Genomic DNA, 21,234 nt, shown 5'->3' on the forward strand with positions numbered 1-21,234 from the left:
TTAAAATGCATGTACCTTCCACTGTATATTGTGTGTGTGTGTCTGTGTGTATGTACACACACATAATTTTGCTGTAAAATAACATTTGTAATTTGCCTTGTTAATTATTACTTCAATTACCATGTTGATTTCACAGTTTCAGTTTTGCTATCTGGAGCCAAAATAGTTTTTTCATCTCAAACATTTTCTTGGCCCTTTACAAGCTCACAGCCCCTAGGCACTGCGGATGTATCTAATGGCTTTGCCTATGGGTACTTCCAGGACAAGAGTGGCTGACCTAAAAGGAGTAAGAGGATGCATTAATATCGCGTTCAGCCTCCCAGTGAAACTGTTCTCCATCCCCTTTTATCCTGTTCCTGGGCCTTCTCTCCTGCCCTGCCCCATCTGCCAGACTCCAGGCGTGTGCTGAGAGAGGAAGAGCTCTGCGTTTTATGGTATCCGTAGTTGTCCCCCAAGTGTAAGCGTCTAATTAGGCTTGACACTACCGAGGCGTTTCCCTGACATTTATGTCACTGTCTCTCAATCTTTAGCAGCATTCGGTCTTGTGGGAAGCACAACAAACAATGTCAGAAACAACATAAAATTCCCCATTAGAGGGGGCCCTCGGAAACCAAGCCGCTGTTTAGTAGGCACACTCAAAGGGAAGGCCGAAGGGTGGGGCTGGTGTGTGGATTCTGGGCTTGGAGGAAGAAATAAAATGGCTCATTTAAATTCTTAAGAACTGCATAGGAGGCAGAAGACACAATGAGTATCTTAGAGAAGAAAGGCCATCAGTTGAACAAACTAATCACATGGTAATCAAAGGGGAGTGATTCGCTGCCTACTGAGAAGTACTTTAGAAGAAGTTCCAGCCAGGGAGAGTAAAGACCTTATCGAATGACAGCTTCCATAAATTATAGATTTTAAAAAATTGCACAGAGGAATGTGTAATAACGTGCGAAATGGATTTAAAAACGAAAAGTGCCCACAGCATCTGAGAAAGACCAGGGAACAGGAAAGCCTGAGGAGGGAGGGGCTGCGAGAGCCTTGGCAGGAAGCCCCGCCTCCCGCACAAGCCCCGCCCCCCCACCCGGGTCTCCTGGCGTGGTTCTAGGGGTACCCCGTGTGATGTGATTGCTGCCCGGGTTTGGATGCCTGGAGCCTCACTCTACAAAGGCCCTAACAAGGGGGTCGGTGCCAGTTCTTCCTCCCTGCTGCTCACCGCACCCCCAGTTTTACAGATTGGGTATTCTAAGCTTCAGCTAGGCCCTGGGAAGGCTGGGAGAAGCTGCATGACTAGGTCTGGCTTCTGCGCTGAGGCCGGGCTCTCAGCCCAGGAGTCATGGTGTGCTCCAGCCTTTGCAAACCAGTAGACCCTCCTCCTGCCTGCATACCGCAGCTGCCTTGAGGCCTCTTCTTTCTCGGGTAAGTGTCAGCCAGTTCCATATGCACTGTTAGCTGATAACCAAGGTGATAACTGGTAATGCCTTCATTTGTGACTCTATCCAGGAGTTTTGTCTTTGAAAAGGTGATTTGAGAAGTTGGGAAGGTCATGATAAGTTAGAAGTGTTAGGACCGGGTGCTCTTTCTAGCTGTGTGATCTGGGGACAGTTACTTAACCTTTCTGGGTCACGTTTAAAATGGAAAGGCTTAGTCATCTTCATTGTGCAGCCTTAAAGCATCCCTGGAGGGACTTCCCTGGTGGCGCAGGGGTTAAGAATCCCCCTGCCAATGCAGGGCACACGGGTTTGAGCCCTGGTCCGGGAAGATCCCACATGCTGTGGAGCAGCTAAGCCCGTGTGCCACAACTACTGAACCTGTGCTCTAGAGCCCGTGAACCACAACTACTGAGCCCACGTGCCACAACTACTGAAGCCCGCACACCTAGAGCCCGTGTTCTGCAACAGGAGAAGCCACCGCTATGAGAAACCCACGTACCGCAAGGAAGAGTAGCCTCCGCTCGCCGCAACTAGAGAAAGCCCACACACAGCAACGAAGACCCAACGTAGCTGAAGAGAAATATAAATAAATAAAAAAATAAAAAAATTCTTTTTAAAAAAGCATTCCTGGAGTCATCCAGCTGGCAGACCAGGGAGGAGAGAGAGTGGGGAAGGTGTGCCTGCCCCTAACTGCCTCCAACCAGAAAGGACACATCATTTATGCTCATGTCTTTCTGCAAGAATTGGTTATACATCCCCATGAATGTCCAAGGGGACTGGGACCTGTAGTTTAGCTCTGAGCCCAGAAGAGAAAACAGGCTTGATGAGAACCTAGCTGTCTCTGAAATAGACTCTAAAATGGTACAGGATAGGTCAAAAAGTGGGCCCACGGTTCTTAACCTGAGATCCTTGAATTTCTGGAGGGTTCATGCATCTCTTGAAATTGGATGCAGAATGTTGTGTGTATGAGCTCTTTCACTTTTACCCTATTCTCAAAGGCTGAGAGCGCTGAAGTCCTGTCCCTGCTTGGACTAGAGTAGTATTACAGTACCTACTTTCTGTGTCTAATATTCTCTGAAAAAATGATGGTGCTGGGTCAGGATTTCTTGTCTCTTTCCTTTTCTTCCTCCCCTCTAGTGGGGAGAGAATGATGGATAAGAAGCAGAGGTTTGTTGGCACCATATCCTGTGGCAGTGCTGCTATTGAGAGGCTGTCAGCATTAGGGAGAGGAGGGTTTGTTTGGCTGTGAGGAATCTGAGAGACTGCAATGGGCAGGGTAAGGACCCAGCCTTGCCCCTCCAGAGTGGCAGGGCATCCAGACCTTGCCAGTTTTCAGTTTATGGGGGCTGTGAGAAGAGGGAGATCAGAAGGAAGGGACTCCCAGACGCTCATCTGAGACAGCCTCTTTAAGGATTGAAAGGCGACTAGATGAGAAAATCGACATTTTGCACCATTGTCTCAGTGCCGCATCTGCTTGTGATGGGTTCAGAGTGCCATTGTTTTCTTCCTGGTAATGGGCTCTACCTGAAAGCCCTTCCAGACGTTGAGGGCATGGCTGAGGGGTTACAAACGGTTCCGTGGCTTAAAAAGAAAAGTTGGGAAACCACTAGTGTAGCCTAACAATGGAGCTTTGTGCTCTAGCCTGACCCTGCCTACCAGAGGGCCTTTTGTTTCCAACAATTGCTGGCACTAGACTTCAGGAGGCCATCGGCCCTGTTTCTCTCTTAAAGTCAGAAATACTCGCAGCTGGCATCTTGTTTTCTCCCATCTCCTTAATTCCAGGGACCGGCCCCCCTCTGAGGCCACGGCTGAACAGGAGTGGTCTGCTCTCTCCCACACGTTTGTAAGGCAGGGCAGGAGACAATGCTCTGGCCGGCCAGGAACGCTGGCTGTCTGGATGAGTGTGACGCCAGCTGTCAGCCTGGGACGAGGTCAGACAGAGGCCACCGTGGTCCCAGGTGGGCAGGGGTCACCCAGGTGACTAGACTGCACCGGAGGCTCAAAGAGTGTGCAGGAGCATGAACTGTTAGTCTCCTCTGTGGGAGAGGAGGTGCAAGCGCTGATGGGAATGAACTGCAAACTCTGGCCAGGGGGCCAGCGTTCCAGGTGCCTCCATCCCTTCAGGAAGTTTGGACTCTCCATTGAGCTTCTGTGTCTGCAACCTGAACACAGGGGCATCTAGGCTGTACTGGCGGGGCAGCCTGTTCCCGTTAATAGTTTTATCATCTGTGAGAGTGCTTTAGGCAGGGGAAGGTATGTTGGATAAAGCCCTCTTTCTGGCTTTGGAGGCAGTGAAATATGATTAAGGATGAACATTCTGGAGCCAGACAGCCTGTGTTGAAATTCTCAACTTAGTAGCTCTGTGACTTTGGGTAAGTGACTTGTTTTGTCCATCTGCAAAATAGGCTTAGGGAATTCCCCGGTGGTCCAGTGGTTAGGACTCTGCTCTTCCACTGTAGAGGGCCCAGGTTTGACCCCTGATTGGGGGGCTAAAATCCCAGAAGCCTCACAGTGCAGCCAAAAAAAAAAAAAAAAAGGCCTAATAAAAATATGTACTTATTTCATAGGGTTGATGTTAGTCTGAATGAGTTGGTGCTTATAACACACTTAGAGCAGTGCCTTGTAAACAGTAAGCAGTCAACAAATGTCAGTTTTTATTAATAGCAAAAAGTACACAGCCCATGAGCATATCTCTAGGGGAAAGGCACCTTCCCACTTGTGACAATGCAAGGGCTCTGTGAGTGGTGTTTATGTCCATCCATCATCATCCCTGAGAAGCCTTCTTTTATCACTCAAACCCACAGGGGTTGTCCTTTGTTTTAACTCCCTGGTATTTGTGTTCTGGTACCTTCTTATCTACATAATTTCTTCAGATTGGGGTCCCTGCCTTATTTATTTATTTATTTATCCAACCAATTCTCCCAGCTAGTAATAGAGTGAATTCTTAGTAAATATTCTTTTTGGTAGGATTATACACTTAAAAAATAACCTTGCACTCTTTGTATAAATATCCTTCAAGAAAGGAAAAATCTCTAATCTAGGATAAAGTCCTGGCAGTTTTGTGCATTTTATGAACTCCAGTTTAAAAACAAAACAAAACACTCTACCAGACCAAAAATATATTATAAAAGTATGGTAATAAAACAGTATGGTACTAGTTCAGGAAAAAGATAAAGCAATGGAACAAAATAGAAAGTCCAGCTATACAGCCACAAATGTATGAGACTTTATTAAATTATAAAGGTGGCATTGCAGAGCAATAGGTAATTGATATATTATTATTCAATAAATGGTGTTGAGGCTGCTGGCAAGTATTTGGAAAAATAAATAAGCTTGGATTCCTAAATGTAAAAAGAAAAAGTAAACCATAAAAGTATAATCACAAAAAAAATGAAATTTTTAATGATATTCAAGTAGAGCAGACATTTCTCAGTAAGACATGAAACCATGGGAGCTATAAAAAAAACTGACTAGTTTGTAATGAAAAATCTGAAACTTCCATATGGTGAAATATCATAAAAATAGGAAATAAAACATGGCTAATTGATTCTACATAGCCAAAGTACCATAAACAAAAAAATGACTAATTGGGAAAAATCTTTCTGTATTTCCTTAATATGCAAAGAGCTCTTCCAAATCAATAAAAAGACAAATATACCAATAGGAAGATAGGCAAAACTCATGAATAGATATTTCAAAGAAAAAGGCATATTAGTGGCCAATAAATATATGAGAGATTATTTTGTAGTTTAAAAAAAGTCTCATAGGTAGTTTCAAGTATTATAATTGCAAGAGTCTCATAATGCCTAATGTTACCAGGGTGTTAGGTAACATACTCTCAAACAGTGTTTGAGGACGTGTAAATCGGCATTATTTTTTAAAAAGGCAGTTTGATAATATCTATTAAATTTCAAAATGTATATTCCTGTTGACATAGACATGCCATTTCTAGTAATTTATCATATATACCCTTGTGTGTGTATATATACATATGTCTCCATGCATACGTAAGTGAACATTTACTGTGAAGTGTTGCTTATAATAGCAAAAATTGGAAACAACCTAAATTTTCATCAGTAGGAGAATGGTTAAATAAATCATGGTACTTTGATAGAAAGAGATTCTGTTCAGCTGCTAAAAAGAATGAAATAAGTCTCTCTATATATTTTTATAGAAACGTGTCCAAAATATGTTAAGAGAAAGAAAAAAGTAGTAAAATAGTATATATGGCCTTGTGTCATTCGTATAAAAATTTTTGTATATAATATATTCTTGCATGTGTATAGTTTTGGAGGGATATACATCCAAGGAACGGTTAACAGTGTTTACCTGGGGGAATAGGACTGGAGGGGTGCTGGTGAGGGAAGAGGGGTGTTTTAACTATATGCCCTCTGCAGTCTTCTAGTTTTGTTTATAACAAACTTGTACTACCTTTAAAATAAAAAAAAATTCTTTTAAATTAAAAAATCCTTATTGAGGTCAACACAACAATAGCAATATCAATAGTGATGGATTTCAGAAAATATGTCCAGTTGCAGAGGTTGTTGATTCTGCATATCCAGAGGGCACTGTTCACAGAAATAATCTGCACAACCATATATACATGCTGTGCATATGTGCTTTAAAATAGTCTTTGAGATCCACCACTTCATTTTCTTTGTCTGATCAACAGGTGTAAAGTCCTTGATCTCTGTAATACTCTCTGTTAGGACAGGCCTAAACAAAATAAAAAGCAAACATTAGGGTCAATCTGAAAAACCAAATGGCAAATGAACATGGCATCACTCCTGAACCAACTCCACAGAATCTGTGGATACAAGATGAAGTTTGAAACACAGTAGGTACCTATTGCAATGGGGGGGAGTGGAGGTGGAGGAAGAAAAATGAAGGGAGAATGAAAAGATTAAATGAGGGGGACTTGCATGGACTAACAGTGATGTGTGCCATGAACTGGGGCATAAGAGTAACTTAGCTCTGGGCACCTGTCACTTTATTCATTACCCATCCTAGACTCCAGCTCTACCTAGCATACCATTTGAAGAAGGATAGGATTGGCGTGGAAGATCCCTCACCAGTCCCCACCACCCTTCCTTTTCTTCTGCATGCCCTTGCTAAGGGCTGCCCAACAGCTGGGTAGAGAACAATGTAATCAGGCCTCCCATTTGTGGCCTCTTTCTCCTTTTATTTCCATTTTAGGTGGCTTCCCCTCTGCCTGGCCTTGCCCTGTCCCAGTACTGGTGTCACATTTTCAGATGTGAAGGAGTGGTGCAGAGCTCCCTCCTTGCATTCCCTATGCCCTTTCACACTGTCTTTGGTCTGCTACTCAGGAGGCCACCTTGGGCACACTTGACCTTCAGGGCTCATCTCTGAGTCCAGAGACACCCTTTCCTTATGGAAGGTCTTCTTTCTTGTTAGAATGCCGTTGTTGTCAAGGTTACCTCACATTAGTTGTGGCCAGCATCTTGACTTGATTAACAGAGATGCATGTGACCCTTTAATAGCAGAATTGACTGAAATGAACTTTCAGTAAATTTAGTCCTTTAGATCCTGGCAACTCTAATCTCACCTAGGCTTTAGCATCCTTAAAAATAACTTGCCTGTGGTAGTGAAACTTGTAGCTGGTTAGGGCCACTTAATTGTGCCCATGATTCAGATGCAGAATGCCTCTTTCCATTGGGCAGAGAAATCAGGATGTTGACTGCCTCTGGCCCTGCCAGGGCAATGGGTATATTCTCCAAGTTCACCAGCTATGAAGCTATGGTGCATTTGCCCATCATGATTTTTCTTTATAAATCTTCAAAGATGAGGAAAGGAGTCAGGAACCTGAATATGCAAATCCTGGGATTTTGAGCCAGATCTATAATGGGGAAATACTAAGATATTTTCGTCTGGATTAATGCCCTGCTGGTGGTATCTCTCTATAACTATCCAACGATAAAGTCCAACTGGAATAGTAGTGATTTAAAAAAAAAAATCCCAATCGGGCCTCCAAACATCCTATCCTCACCAGAAACCTGGCAGCATCATTCTGGGGTGGTTTTTGTACAGCTCTGTTGTGAAGCAGAGGCCTGGAACAGTACACTTTTATAGCTTCCCTGTCCAAGCTCTGGTTCCAGGATGTGATATTTTTTCCCCTCTTGGTTTTGTACACTTGATTTATTTTTTTCATCTTGTATTTTCCTTTTCTGAAGCTTTAATTGATGTACCAACATGGCAGTAGGTGATAGTCTTCTGAAAAGGATTCTTTTGCTGTGGAAGTGGTGATACGGGGTAGAATAAAAATGGAAAGATGTGGAGGCTGGGGCAAATGGACATTTGGGGGCAAAGGGTACCATTTGGCAGAGCCTGTCTGCAGGAACCACTGAAGTAGAGGCTTCTCTGGCTCTAGAAGCTTCCACAGGATGTCCTAAGCCTGGAGTATCCCCCTTTATCTACTGTTGTGAGGGAACCTGGGGCTGGGGACCAAGACCAGGAGCACCCACCTTGATCCTTCAGTGTCTTCTTGCATTTATCAGGGATTTACTAGATCGATCCTACAATAATCGAGGTCTTGAGAGTTTGGTTTGAAACAACCTTCCTTTTTATAGATGGTGGCATCTGGGATTCATGAGAAATGTTGTTACCCAGGTTGATATTCACATTGGTAGTGAGGGGAGAAAGGCCCCTGGTGCTAGAATCAGTATGGAATCTGGAGCCAATTATTTTGGCTAATTATCTGGCATTTTGGTAGTGGACAGGGCATTTGGCTCTCTCTGATTGAGATGAGGGCAGTAATTTCTTGTAGGTTCTGATAATACTGCTAGGAAGAGAAGGTGTGGTAATGATTCTGTAGGAGAAAACCGGGGGATAGAAATAAGAGTGAACTCCCATTCGAAATGTGCCTAGATACTGTTCAGAGGAAATGAATGTTTTAAAGCTGGCAATTGGAGCACAAAATGTTATACACTGGCTTAGTGTCATGGTGTTAAAAATAAGCATAGAAATATATCTTGCCTATACAAATTTTTTCTCAAATGCAAAGATGTTGGAAGGATAGTGGACAAAATCGGTATTTATTTTTCCTACTGGTAAAAAATTTTTAAATGCTGGTAAAAAATTTAAAAAGTAAACAAATAAACCAGGTTTGCAGTTAAGGACTTATTTAGAAGGCTATCTGAAGATAACATTTTTTAAGGGAGGTGGGACTAGGATAGAGGGTCATGGTATCCATCTACAAGAAGAACAGAAAATCCAAGTGCAGTTTCCTCTTAATTGCACCCCATGTCTTTGGCCTTGAAGGGCAGAGACTCAAAATTGGTCCAGTGTGATGCTTCATCAGTCATAAAGGTTTAATTACAATCCTTATTTGACTAGGATTGTAATGGGAGGCCTGGTTAGTAGTTGCTGGGATTCTCTCCCGTCGCCCCTCATTTTCTCCCCTTCCTGCCCACCTTCCTCTAGCCCCCCGCACCCCATTAAAAGAATGACCAGTTTTGAATTACGGTAATAGCTGCACTCTTGGTTTAGGACTAACCTCCCTGAAATTTTCAGGACCACTAATTTGTGGTTATTCCAGTGCTAGAATGAACTTGGCTCTCTGGCCTTTAGACTGGCAGCGCAGTAAAAGTTGAAAGCGAAGACTGCCTCAGAGCCAACAGAAGAGAAAAGATGGAAACCTAAAGGTTATCCTGAAATGCACTTTACTGTTATCTATGAGAACAAATGAGTTAAAAAAATTTCAAATACCAGAATACCCTACAGGGAGGAGATATAACTATTAAAGGGCTGTTATAGCTGCAATAAATGTAGGAACAATAAAAATAAATTGATGAAGTAAATGTCAGCGCTGTTCCCCTGAGCTGCCCCCACACCTTTGTCCAAAAGTAGAACATCTCCAATTACAGAGGGTGGAAACAGCCTTCAATGACAGTATGACAAGGACAGAACACAGAATGCTGGCACAGAGAACACAATTATGCACAGCCTTGAAAAATTGTATCATAGCACAATGCATGGGAGAAATCAATTAATGATGCAGGGCTTCCACTGCTGTCTAATAATCCTAGAAAGGAAAGGGGGGGAAAAAAAACCCCCGTACACCCAGTGCATCAAAAAGGTGACCCTTAAGTGGAAGTCTACTTAATACCAGAGGTCAGTCTTCGGAGTTTATAGCATCCGAAATATTCTTTTTTTTTCTTCTCATTTTTTTTCCTCTTAAAAAAATCTAACAGTCTTAAGAAGGCATTTAAGTAAAAGTCACTTCTTCTCTGGTTAAATAGGCTTGCAAAAGAGAGTTCTTTGGCAGAAAGGGCAGGGATGAGCAAAGCGTGTGGCTGTCATCGCGAGCCCACCAGCTGAAAGGGAAAAGGCAAAAGTTAGGCATAAACACGGTGGAAGGTAGAAGGTGATTTATCTTGTGCAATTTACAACAGGTGCTAAACATTACGAAAACCAGAGCTATTAAGCAATCAAATTAAGCTATAATTATAACCGAAGAAAACTGTACAGGAATTCTAATTAATTCAAATCTGAACATGTCCAAGAGGAATGCTCCAGCAACCCCACTTCTGAATAAAACAAAACAAAAATAACCCTTGGATAATGCCTTCAGATTGCACAGGAAATTAAGAAACACTTCTCGGCCGGAATATCCCAGGCATTCCTTATTAAATGGTGAGAGAAACTACCTGCAATGCCTGAGCACTTGGCTTTTCAGGTACGCACCATGTAAAGCGCGTAGTTGTGGGGGGGGGGGGCCCTTAACTTGGCGGGATTTGAAGATGGAGTGGACCAAGGGATTACACCTTCCGTGAAAGTACTTCAAAGAGTCTGAAAGGGTGGCTCATTCTTCTCTCCTTTGAAGGTTTCTCCCGGGGCATGTGAGGCTTTTAAAGACCTCTTCACACTCCCCTTTTATTTTTTTTGTGTCTTTTGGACCAATTCCATTTTCTTTTCAGCCACTCCTCTTCCAGTCCTCAATCCCAGTCGTTGCATCTGACTTGAGCTTTCTGCTTTTCTTCCATCCCAGGGAGCCCTGGGATGTCAGAAGACCAGGGCAGGGTTTTCTATTGGGTGTACCTGAATCATACAAGTCGTGTCCCATTAAGCCACAGAATTATGGGAAGAAAGTGTATGTTTAGATATTTGGATAAGATTTCCCACCCAAAGACTGAACCATTTGATAAGGGTACCTATTTCCCTAATTCATGATTCTTTAATTTTTAACAATTTAAGAACAGGAACAACAAAAACAACAGCATTGACAGCTAACATTTATCAGAAGCTTATTACGTACCAGATATTGTACTGAATTCTTTACTTGGATTATCTCAATTAATCCTCTCAACAACTGTATGAAATAGGCACTCTTACAATACCCATTTTATGGAAGAAGAGTCAGGGCCCACTGTTGGCTGTTAAATCAGCTGTTAAACAAAGACCGCTTTCGTTTTATTCACATGATGCTTTTGCATTTCTAAATAATTTAATGTAAATACTCTTTGCTTTTCACTCTCTCAGGTTAAGGTGGTGGGGAGTGTGTGTGGAGGGAGAGTGGTTTTCTCAGGATGAGTTCGCCTTCTGTACTGAGTGCAGCATGGCCCCTGTCGTTAGCACCGTTTTGCCTGCCATTTTGAGTATTCACCTCTGAACACATCCTTGACTTTTGCTCTGACTTTGCTTCCATTCATATTACAAAATGCCGCTTGAGGGCAAAGATGTGTGAAGAAGTACTGATTTTGTGCATATTGGAATTCATAGCTCTTTTAACCGTTATTGGAGTTTGTGTTCTCATAGGACTCTCCATGCTGACATTTGACTGTGTTGATAATGGACATGTAGCTATTTTCCTTCTGTGGTATGTGGGGCCCTCAGAGCCTTCCTACAAGGCCTCAGGGCCTTGATTCATGGGGTAGGGTAGAGTTGATAGCTTCCTAGTTTGGAAAAAGTAGTCCGTAAATGTTTGCTGGAATCAATTCTAATAATAGCACTGTGGAGAAACTCTAATTCCCCTGGATAGATGAGGAAACCAAGAATTAGAGAATTAGAAATTTGACAAAGGTCACATTGCCAGTTACGTGGTAGACCTAAGAAATGAGCTAGAGTGTAAATGCTCTTCCGTGTGCCATGCCACCTGTGCATGTTCGTGGGCACCCACACCCACAGCGTCCCTTCTCTGCCCCTGCAGCACCCTGTAGGAGATACGGAACTCCTCGCAGCCACCCTTTCTTTCCCTCTTGCTTTCCAGGGCATCTGCTAAACCTGGGATTGAGGGGAGTACAGAAACTGCCCAAGGCTTGTTGCAGGGAGGGTTATGCGAACAAGAATGGCTTTTGTGCAGGGAATCAGGGCGTGAGGACCTCCAGCCTGGAGCCTCCTAAAGGGTAGCTTAGGGATTCACCAACCTAGCAGAGGACTCAACACAGCAGCTCCTCAATAGAAAGTAAACGATGTTATTATTACAGCCGGGAGATATGAAGACACCTGCTCTCATGGGAATATGTACTAGCTGACCAAAAGCTACACTACACATACATTCAAAGAAATAATAATCCTTAACATTCACTAAGTACTTATGTGCTGAGGCCATTGCATACATGTCATTCGATTCTCACGACAACCCATTGAGGTTGATACAATTACTGTCCCCAATACAAGGCTGAGGAAGTTGGACCTCAGAGAAATTCAGTGACTTTTCCAAGATCTCACAGCTAGTAAAGGGCAGACTGCTAGGCGACAAGCTATGCCTATCACAAACCCGTAGTGCAAGAGGGGGTTCCAAGAGCAGAGTGTGCAAAGCTCAGTGGGAAAGGGCTGTGGACCTGGGGTCGGGGTGGCTAGAAAGAGGGTCTTTTCAGCTGGAATCTTACAGTTAAGTGGGGTTTGGGAAGGCAGTGAATGGTGGAGGAGGAGCGAGATGTGTAGACCTCACAAAAGTGTGAGCAGAGGGCAGCCCCAGCCTGGGGGCCTGGAGCAGGTAGGGCTCACTGGTCTCCTTTCACCTCCCTTCCCTTTCAGGGCTCTGCCAGGTACAGTTTGCACCTGGCAGACCCCCCTCACCCCTAATGTGACCTTGGCCCTGAGGTACTCTCCTGAGCTTGCTGCTCCTGTGGGGGCAGCAGGTGCCCTTGGGATCCCCCAGGGAACTTCTAACTATGGACTTCATGGCCCGAGGTGTAATCTTCTGTGTTTTGAGAGACGTGGGCTGCAGCCTGCAGTGGCCTGTTGCGATGACAAGCTCTGCTTGTCGGTCTGGCCTACTGGGAATTTTCTCAGCCTCCCCTCTGCCCCCTACTGTCTTGTCCTCCCCCGTGAGGAGCTTCTGGAGTTGGGGAGGCCCTGGCATTCCTTATGTCTGCACACTCTGCTTCTGGATTTTGAAATCCTTCCCAGTTTTAAAGTAATGAACACCTCTCTTGCCTGTGGGTTGAGGCTGATTTTGACCTCATGCAGTGAGACTTGCTTTAAAAAATTTTTTTTTATTTTTAAAAAACTTTATTTATTTTTGTCTGTGTTGGGTCTTCATTGCTGCACGTGGGTGTTCTCTAGTTGCAGCGAGGGGGGCTACTCTTCGTTGTGGTGCATGGGTTTCTCATCGTGGTGGCTTCTCTTGTTGCAGAGCACGGGCTCCAGGCGCGTGGGCTTCAGTAGTTGTGGCACATGGGCTCAGTAGTTGTGATGCACGGGCTTAGTTGCTCTGCGGCATGTGGGACCTTCCCGGACCAGGGCTCGAACCCGTGTCCTCTGCATTGGCAGGCGGATTCTTAACCACTACACCACCAGGGAAGTCCCAAGACTTGCTTTTAAACTGTCCTAGCGGGTGACCCAAGGGCAGTTCCCAGGGTGTGGCTAGCACCCTGGATGGGCAAACCAGTATGGCAGCCACCCAGGTGCCCTATGTCCTGCTTGCTCTGTAAAGTTGGACCAGGAGTCCTATCTGGGATCAGAGCATGGTGGTGATGAGCTCTGGCTCTGGGACCTGACTGCCTGGGTTTAAATCCCACGTCTCTCACCACCAACAGCATGACCCTGGACAAGTCACTTAGCACTCCACTCTGCAGTGTCCTCACTGCATCTCTCTCGGAGTAATGGAAAAATACATGGAAAATACTTAGGAGAGCAGCTGGCATATAATAGCTGCTCACTGAAAGCTAGCTGTCTTTTTGTACTATTAGAGTTCCAGGAAGCTCATCTTACCTGCCCATTTCACTGATGAGAAGTCTGAGGGCCAGATAGGTTGTTTCCCTGCCTAATATCACCTACCTGGTATCAAAACCAGGGTGTTGCTGCAGCAGCATGGGGCTCCCACACCAGGGCTTTTCCCACTTAGCCCAGGTTCTGTGATTGGGTCTGTTTCTTGAAGGAGGACACAAGATCCCATGCATCTTGTTACAAATAGATTCCTGGGCCCCAACCTGGACCCATTGAAACGGAATTTCTGGAGTGGTGCATGAAAATCTATATTTTAGCTGAGAGCACACCCTTTCCATCCATAGCTTCCACCTCCCAGTGGATTCTTATGTACTTTAAAGCTTGAGAGCTACCGGCTTAGCTTTGAGTAATTTGGTAAAAATACTGTAAGGTCAACCCCAGCAAAGTCTCCACAGTCTTCAGTCAGCCCAAGTTTGGGTCCTGCCTCCTGTGTGCCCTTCACGCAGCCCCATCAGCCTGTCCTCAGGGAGCTTACAGATCTGTCAATCAGCATCGGGCGGGGAGGGGTGCTGGTGAGAAAAGGGGAAGGTCAGCAGGGGTTCAGGTGCTCAAGAGGAGGCAGAGATGATTGGTGACACTGATGTTCAGAGACGTCAAAGGCCAGTGAGTGGACAGTCAAGAGGGACTTCAAGTAGAGGAGCTTGGAGTCGGCAGAGGAGAGAAGCAAGTGCAGCTCCGGGAGCGCCACCCCTGGGGAGTGGAGCTGCAGGAAGCAGGTGTCACTGGGGACAGCTGCAGGGTGTGCGGTTGGGATGGCCTGACTTACCAGCTACCAAGACACCTACCCCCTTCTTTTGATACTGCCAGGCTACTCTTTGATGATGAACAGACACCCTCTCTCCAAAGCTACCGTTGATTTGATTTCATCTGTATACTTGATTTTTATTTGTTTGGGGGCTGTGGGAGAGCAGTTTGCCCCTTGATGCCTTTGTTCCTACAATCCCCTCGGGGACAGTAGAGGCCAGCGTGGACCTCCTGGTGTGGCCACAGGAGACGTGGGAGCAGCAGGCACACAGGGCAGGAGGGAAATGGTCTGGTCGGGAGGGGGTGCCATCTCTCTGGTGCTCCACAGAGGCACCACCACCCTCAGCTCCCTGGGTACTCCTGTCTGCTTGGAAGGGATGGAGTGGGCTGACCTTCGTGGCAGGTGTGAAAGAAGAGAGTTCCCTGGTTCCTGTCACTGGAGGTGACGAAGATTTATCTGTACTGCTTTATGTTCTTTCTGAAAGCTTGCAGGGTATAAATTAGAAATAAATAAAAATAGATTTATCAGCACTTTCCAAGTTTATGCCAAATTTGGGGGTGGCAGTAGAAGTGCCTCCCTGAGCCCTTTAATTCAGAGGTCAAAGTGTGTGTGAGGATAAAGACCAAATAGCTGCTGCCATCCTCAGACACTGCCACTGAGAAGAGGCTCCCAGCCGGACATCTTGATGAGAGAGGGCACATGTGATAACTGCTAATATTCCCAAGTGCTGACTATAGACCATTGGCTTGTGATAAGCTGTTTATGTGGATTAGCCCTTCAAGATGGGTACCAGTATCACCATTTTCCAGATGAGAAAACTGAGGCCCAGAAGGAATAGTCTGCACTGGTGAGTAGTAAATTGGAACTGGAACCTAGGCAGCCTGGCTGCAGAGGTCACACTCAAACCCAGGCTACAGAACACCTGCCTTATTTGCTCAGGGGGAGAAGGGACTCTGCATGTTTATTACTAGTTGGTTAGAGAGACAGCTGATGTGCTTGGCTCCACTGTATTTGGAGGCTGGCTGGGGTCAACATTGTTTGTGGTGGGTGGCCTGGCAGCTCCTGGAAGGCAGGGCTGGGGGCTGGTTGAGTTGCTCTGCCAAGACCCCAGCATCTCTGACTTTTGTGCGTGATGCCATTGGCTGCAGATGGTCAAGTGCAGCCATGTTGCCCTGCCCAGCATTGATGGAGAACCACCTTTTCATTACTAGCAAACTCTCCCCTTCCCACCGTACTTTTGCCCACTAGGTTTAGCATCCATAAATGGTTCTTGCCTGTCCCAGTTACTACAGTGTATTTGCTTAATGGTGATTTTCTATTTCTTTTATTTCTTCCACCTTTATTAATTGGAATTCCTCTGTAAGAAACAGATGGCCCCTCTCTCCTACCTGTCTATCTACTATTTTGGCATGGACCTTGGCTATTTATTCTACTGAACCATGGGTTACCTTTAAGTTCCATTGCCATGCTTGCGAGTTCAGCCTTGCTCCATTTCTTGCCTGGATTACAGCAATAGCCTTCAAACTGGTCTCCTTGCCTCCAGCCTCCTCCCTTTCAAACCAGACTTTACATGCGCACCTGAGGTCATGTAATGCCAATCCGACCATGTCACAACCCTTCAGCTGCTTTCTTTTGCCCATAAGTTCCTTTGAATGGTAATATAATGACAACTAACACATTTGCTGAATATTTTCTAAATGCTTTACATGCATATTCTCATTGAATCCTCACAATACTTGGACGAATCGGGTAATATCAGCCTCAGCAGCAGCAGCATTCCCCTAGTGCAGATGAAGAAACTGAGGCACAGAAGGATTAAGCAACCTCCCTAGGGTTGCTGAGCTGTTAAATGTTGAGTTCATAATCTCAGCCACTAGACTTGCCACCTGCTAAATAGGCCCTTAATGATCTGACCTTGGCTACTTCTGCAACCGCATTTTCACCAGCCCTGGCATTCATTGCACTTTCCCTAAATAGTACTTGTAATGGAAGTAGGCTTTCTCACCCAGTGTTGCTGAGGATCCAGATGACATTTTGGCTGCAGTGCTGGTAGGGACACTGGTAGCAGCAGCAGGAGTAGTTTCCTAAGAAGTATAATTGTATAAACAGTGGCCAGCTGTCCTGTGACCGTACAGGAGTCTAATAGTTCAGTATAGTCAACTAAATTGCAAGCCCTTGTGAATTTCTCACTTACCTGCCCACCCCTGGACCGCCATCCCAGGCGTTTATTGCTTTTTCTCTTTTTTCTTTACCTCTCAGCATAAGGTAAACCTCCTCTGCAGCATTCTTCCTGAGCATCCAGTCTGCCATGATGCCTTTCTCATCAGATTCCTTCATTGGGCCCAAAGCATGTTGATGCCACTTTAGGTCTTCAGGACGTTCTGTAAGAGCTTTGGTCAAGGATCATTCATTTTAACTTGTTACATGCCTCCACTGCCTGGAAAGTTGCCTTCTGTATAGTATGCGCTCAATTTGGGGATTCCCTGATTGATAACTAGATATAAGACACAACGAGTCATGACTCCAGTGCAAGTTAATGCAGGACTCATATTCATGATCTAAAACCCTTTGGGCCATGTGTATTTTGGAATACAGAATTTTTCTGATTTTAGCAAGATATTATGGTGTGTATCCAGTATAATTTATAATACCCTTTGTGGGGCCCGGGGAATTATTCCACAGTCAAAGATGTTAATATTTTTCTAATGAAATGTATGAAAATTCTAGGAGACGTAAATAAAATTTTTAAATAGCTTCATGACAAGTCTTACCATCACGTAAGTTCCAAATTTTTTTTTCATTTTCAGAGCTTTTTCTCTTTTGGAATTGCAGATAAAGAATTGTGCACTGGCCTTAAGGTATGAGTAGGTGGCATAAAGAGGCACCAACACTGTGTCCTGGGAGTCGAGATGAAAGACTTCCAGGGATGAGAATGCCAAAGCCACTGACAGTTGTGGGCAGGGGAGTCCTTTGGCCCCTCGCCTAGTTGAGAATTAAGAGCCAGTGACGATGAAGAGGCCAGTGAGGAGGAAATTACAGTTGTCCGGGAGAGAGGTCCCTGACTTGGGGTGCTGGTAACAGGATGGAGAAACAAAGTGATGCGAAATGTTACAAAGAAATGAGCCACAGAACTTGAGTGGGGGTGGTTCAACCAGATGTTCCCAGACTTTGTGCTCCACAGTTTGGAAGGATGTTGATGTCTTAAACAGCATGAGAGTAGAGAGGAGATGGGCTGAGGAGAAGATGAATGCATTTGAGTACTTGGAATGCACTTTAACCTATCAGGTGGAAATAACTTTTAAGAGTAAAAGAGAAAATAGTATGACACTACTTCTGTAGTGATGTGTGCATCACTGAAAATATTTAATTATTGTCATCAATCTTTCTATTGTTATTATGACTCTATTATTTTGCAAGTATCCTCCTCACTAGCATGCATGCAGTCCCCTGCTGTCCAAGGCCAGGCCCATTCTCAGACCAGCATCTGCCCAGTCCAGTCTGATCTGCTCTCAAGTCTCCCAGGAAAGTATCACGTGCATGCTCTGTTGGTTTGCATTGTCAACCTGTAAATGGTCACTTATTTATTGAAAAAAACAGGCTTTGTCTGTCACCCGGGGGTGCAGGTTTCCTGGCTGGGTTATGAACCCTGGGAGATAGAGGACCGAAGGAGTGTCGTGTCGGGCTTGGGTAAGTCATAAAGTTCATGGTTAGGCTTTTACAAGTAGAATTCTAGAGCTGGAAACAGTCACAAAAAATAAACCTTCTCTCTTCTCCTTCTGCCAAGATTAAAACAGCCCTTGACCAGCAATCCCTGATCAAAATGACCGTCCTCAGAGCTACCTGGGGCCTCCTGCTGTAGGACTGGTTCACCCTTCTTCTTTTCTCTGCTTAGGCAGAGATGAAGGAAATGAGACATCCTTGGGTAGACCTCACCTGCAGGGCTGCCTGGTGCTGGGTGGGAGGATGGGTCCAGCAGGCCAGGTGGGTGATTGTGTATGTTTCCAGAGGAGTGGGCAGGGATGCCCTTTCTCCCTGCCCTTTGCATTTTTGGCAAACTCAGCCCCTCTGTGGTTTTGGACACTCTTGGCCACTCCCTGCCTCTGGAACGTCTCCTCTATTGACTCGGGTGACTTTACTCCCTTGGGCTTTGGGCAAGAGGCTATTATTTAGCCTCTGTGAGTCTTGATCGGCCCAGTGCTCAGTGGGGACAGTTGTCATATAGCATGGCGTTGTCGTGAAGAGTACATGCATGTTGTGGTGTTTCCCCAGATGAGGTTATAGGTGCTGCTATAGGTAATGTTTGTTGACCAGTTCATTGAATATTATAGCTATATTTATTATTCCAATGTATTTTGCCAAAAAAGAGCATATCAAACCCATGGTTGTATTACGATACTGTTAGATTTTTTCTCCTAAAATAGTAACGAATGAGTAAATATATTGGAAGAAAAACATTTAGCAATGATACTATTAGTGTACACGGATATGACCAAAATTGGAAGAAATACTGCGACAATACAAACAGAGACACTAGCAAGGTGCCTGGCATATAGTAAATGCTAGTTATTAATTATTTTGATTGTCCTACTCTCTAGCCATGTTTTTTCCTGTCTTTTCTGGGTTCTTCTCCTCATTCTGCCCTTTTAAACAAAACATACATTAACACACAGTATATGCAGGATGTGAGTGTGCGTGTGTAGAGAGACTGTATATATACATATATATAGAGAGAGACAGAGACAGAGAGAAAGAGAGAGAGAGGAGAAGAGAAATATGCTAGTACTCTGATTACAACCCAGGATTTCTACAACTAATTGTGTTTAATGTATGAACCTGCCCCCAGTCGACATAGACTTCCAGGAGAGGGGAGATGAGCATAAACTGAAATAAAGGAAGGCATTCTTGATAGAGAAAAACATGAAGGAGATTTTTAGTGTTGTTCATCAATGTGACCCACTGGGAATTTTCCACTTGTGGCATTTTCTATTCCCCACCATCCCCAGGTACTCCCAGAGTTACCCACAGAGCCCTTTGGGGGTTGGGAGAACTGCATGGAAATGAAACAGTGGCAGCCAGGTGTGGGTCAGGTCTCTCCAGGGGACTCCAGAGTTCCTGGCTCTCACCATGGACCCACTCTGTCCTCACCTGACAGAAGCTGGTGTTCTGGAGACCTGGGCATGGGCAGTTACCTGCTCTCCTGGTGGGCTGAGTCAGGACCCACTCCCCACAAATACCCCCTGATCCTCCACCAGGACTGTTGGGATGTGTTCTAAGCTGCATCTACAAATGATAAGTATATTTTACATATTCATGAACCTTTTCCCATAGCAGACCCTACTACCACTGTGTGGAAGTGTCCCCTAAACTTCTCTGGAGATCAGTTGGTCTTGGAAAGGCCGTCCCTCCTCCAAAGGGGATACGAGGTCTTCAGATCCTGGGGTTGCATTAGGTTTTAACTCTGGACCTGTGCTGGCTCCCATAGGCTTATATCAGAGTTTTTATGCGTATAGGACAATGAGAGAAATGTACCAAAATGTATTCTCCTGATGGGGGTATAAATTTACCTAACTCAATGGACTGATTTAAGGGGTGTAGTGGTTGCAATTCTGTTGATAGTGTATTTTCTGGAATGAGAGATGGAGTGAGTTGAGTAGAAAATTCACAAGCTCCCTTATCTTGGCTCTCTGATCCCAATCCTCCCCACAACCAACCAACTGGCCCAGAACCTATCCTGGAACCTGAGCTGGAAGGAGGGAGGTAGGACCGGCAGAGATATCCTCTCTGAAATTGTCTCTCTCCCAGGGGAGCTCTTGAAGAAACCCTGAAGCAGAGAATTTTCCTGCTCTCCTTATTGAAAGAGAAGGACTTCATTTGCTCGTTTATAAATGGGAGCTGTCTAGTAGTTAAATCTGCTCGGGGACTGAGGTATGGGAGCGTGTTTGAGATTTTCTTGTTGATAAATACCACGTGGATATGGCGTTCTGCTAGCATAAGCCAACTCCTGAAAAATGGGTCCTTTAATGTCCTCTCAGTGAGACCAGCTACATGACAACTAGCCTGGGGAGCTAAAATACTGGTGAGAAATTGAAGCCATAGATCTGTCTCAGAGTGCAGCCTCATCAGCTGTGATTGTTAGGTGTTAGGTTGAAGACCCTCCAGTCTTGCCTGCATATGATGGATGGCAGCTCGGGAATCAGCTAGGGCCGGAAAGGCTGGTGGTGGGTGCTGTTGCTGCTGGGTGCTAATTTGATATGTGTTCCCCTCTGGGACATGCACTGGGGATGCCTCAGCGGAGAACAGAGACCCAGGAGTGCTGGTGATTGCATCAGTCAGGCTCCAGCCAGGAAAACAGGAAGCATCGGAGGTATTTCACACAGAGGAGATTTAATGCAGGGAATTGGTTACAGAGGCGTCGGAAGGAAGCGCTGGGGGAGCAAAAGGGAGAAAGTAGGTAGTTGGCGAGGAGCAGAAGAAAGAAGAGGCAGTACCTAGAGATGAGGAAGCTGCTAATCCCTCTGGACGGGGAGCCCGCCCCTGAGCCCAGGCTGCGCTGCTGGAATTGCTTGGGACGTGCTGCTGCTACCCTCCTGGCGGCTGGAATCAGGAAGGACTCCATTCCGCTGCCACTATGGCAACTGCTGGCCACCGCCAGAGCTGCCTCTGACGGCTGGAAAACTAGCAGGAAGCTTTTCTCCTTCTCCCACCTTCTGATCTCTCACCAGTGCCTCCCTTTGGCAGAACCTGACCAGAGCGACCCCAGAGTGTGTGAAGTGTAAGCCCGGACTCCCAGCCCAGTGATAACGAGAGCTGATAGAACGTCTGTGCAAACGGAGAGGCAGCAGATAATAAAGGGCACAGAGTTCTGTGATTGAGGTGTGGAAG

The 21,234-nt window shown here is 45.3% G+C and overlaps 1 pseudogene; it reads right to left on the reverse strand.

Moving 5' to 3' along the window:
- Positions 1-16,689, reverse strand: part of LOC131765194 (small ribosomal subunit protein uS19 pseudogene) — a 113,130-nt pseudogene extending 96,441 nt beyond the window's left edge.
- Between the last annotated feature and the right edge of the window lie 4,545 nt (positions 16,690-21,234).

The sequence above is a fragment of the Kogia breviceps genome, chromosome 11 (genome assembly GCF_026419965.1).
Source record: "Kogia breviceps isolate mKogBre1 chromosome 11, mKogBre1 haplotype 1, whole genome shotgun sequence".
In the NCBI taxonomy this organism is placed as follows: Eukaryota; Metazoa; Chordata; class Mammalia; order Artiodactyla; family Physeteridae; genus Kogia; species Kogia breviceps.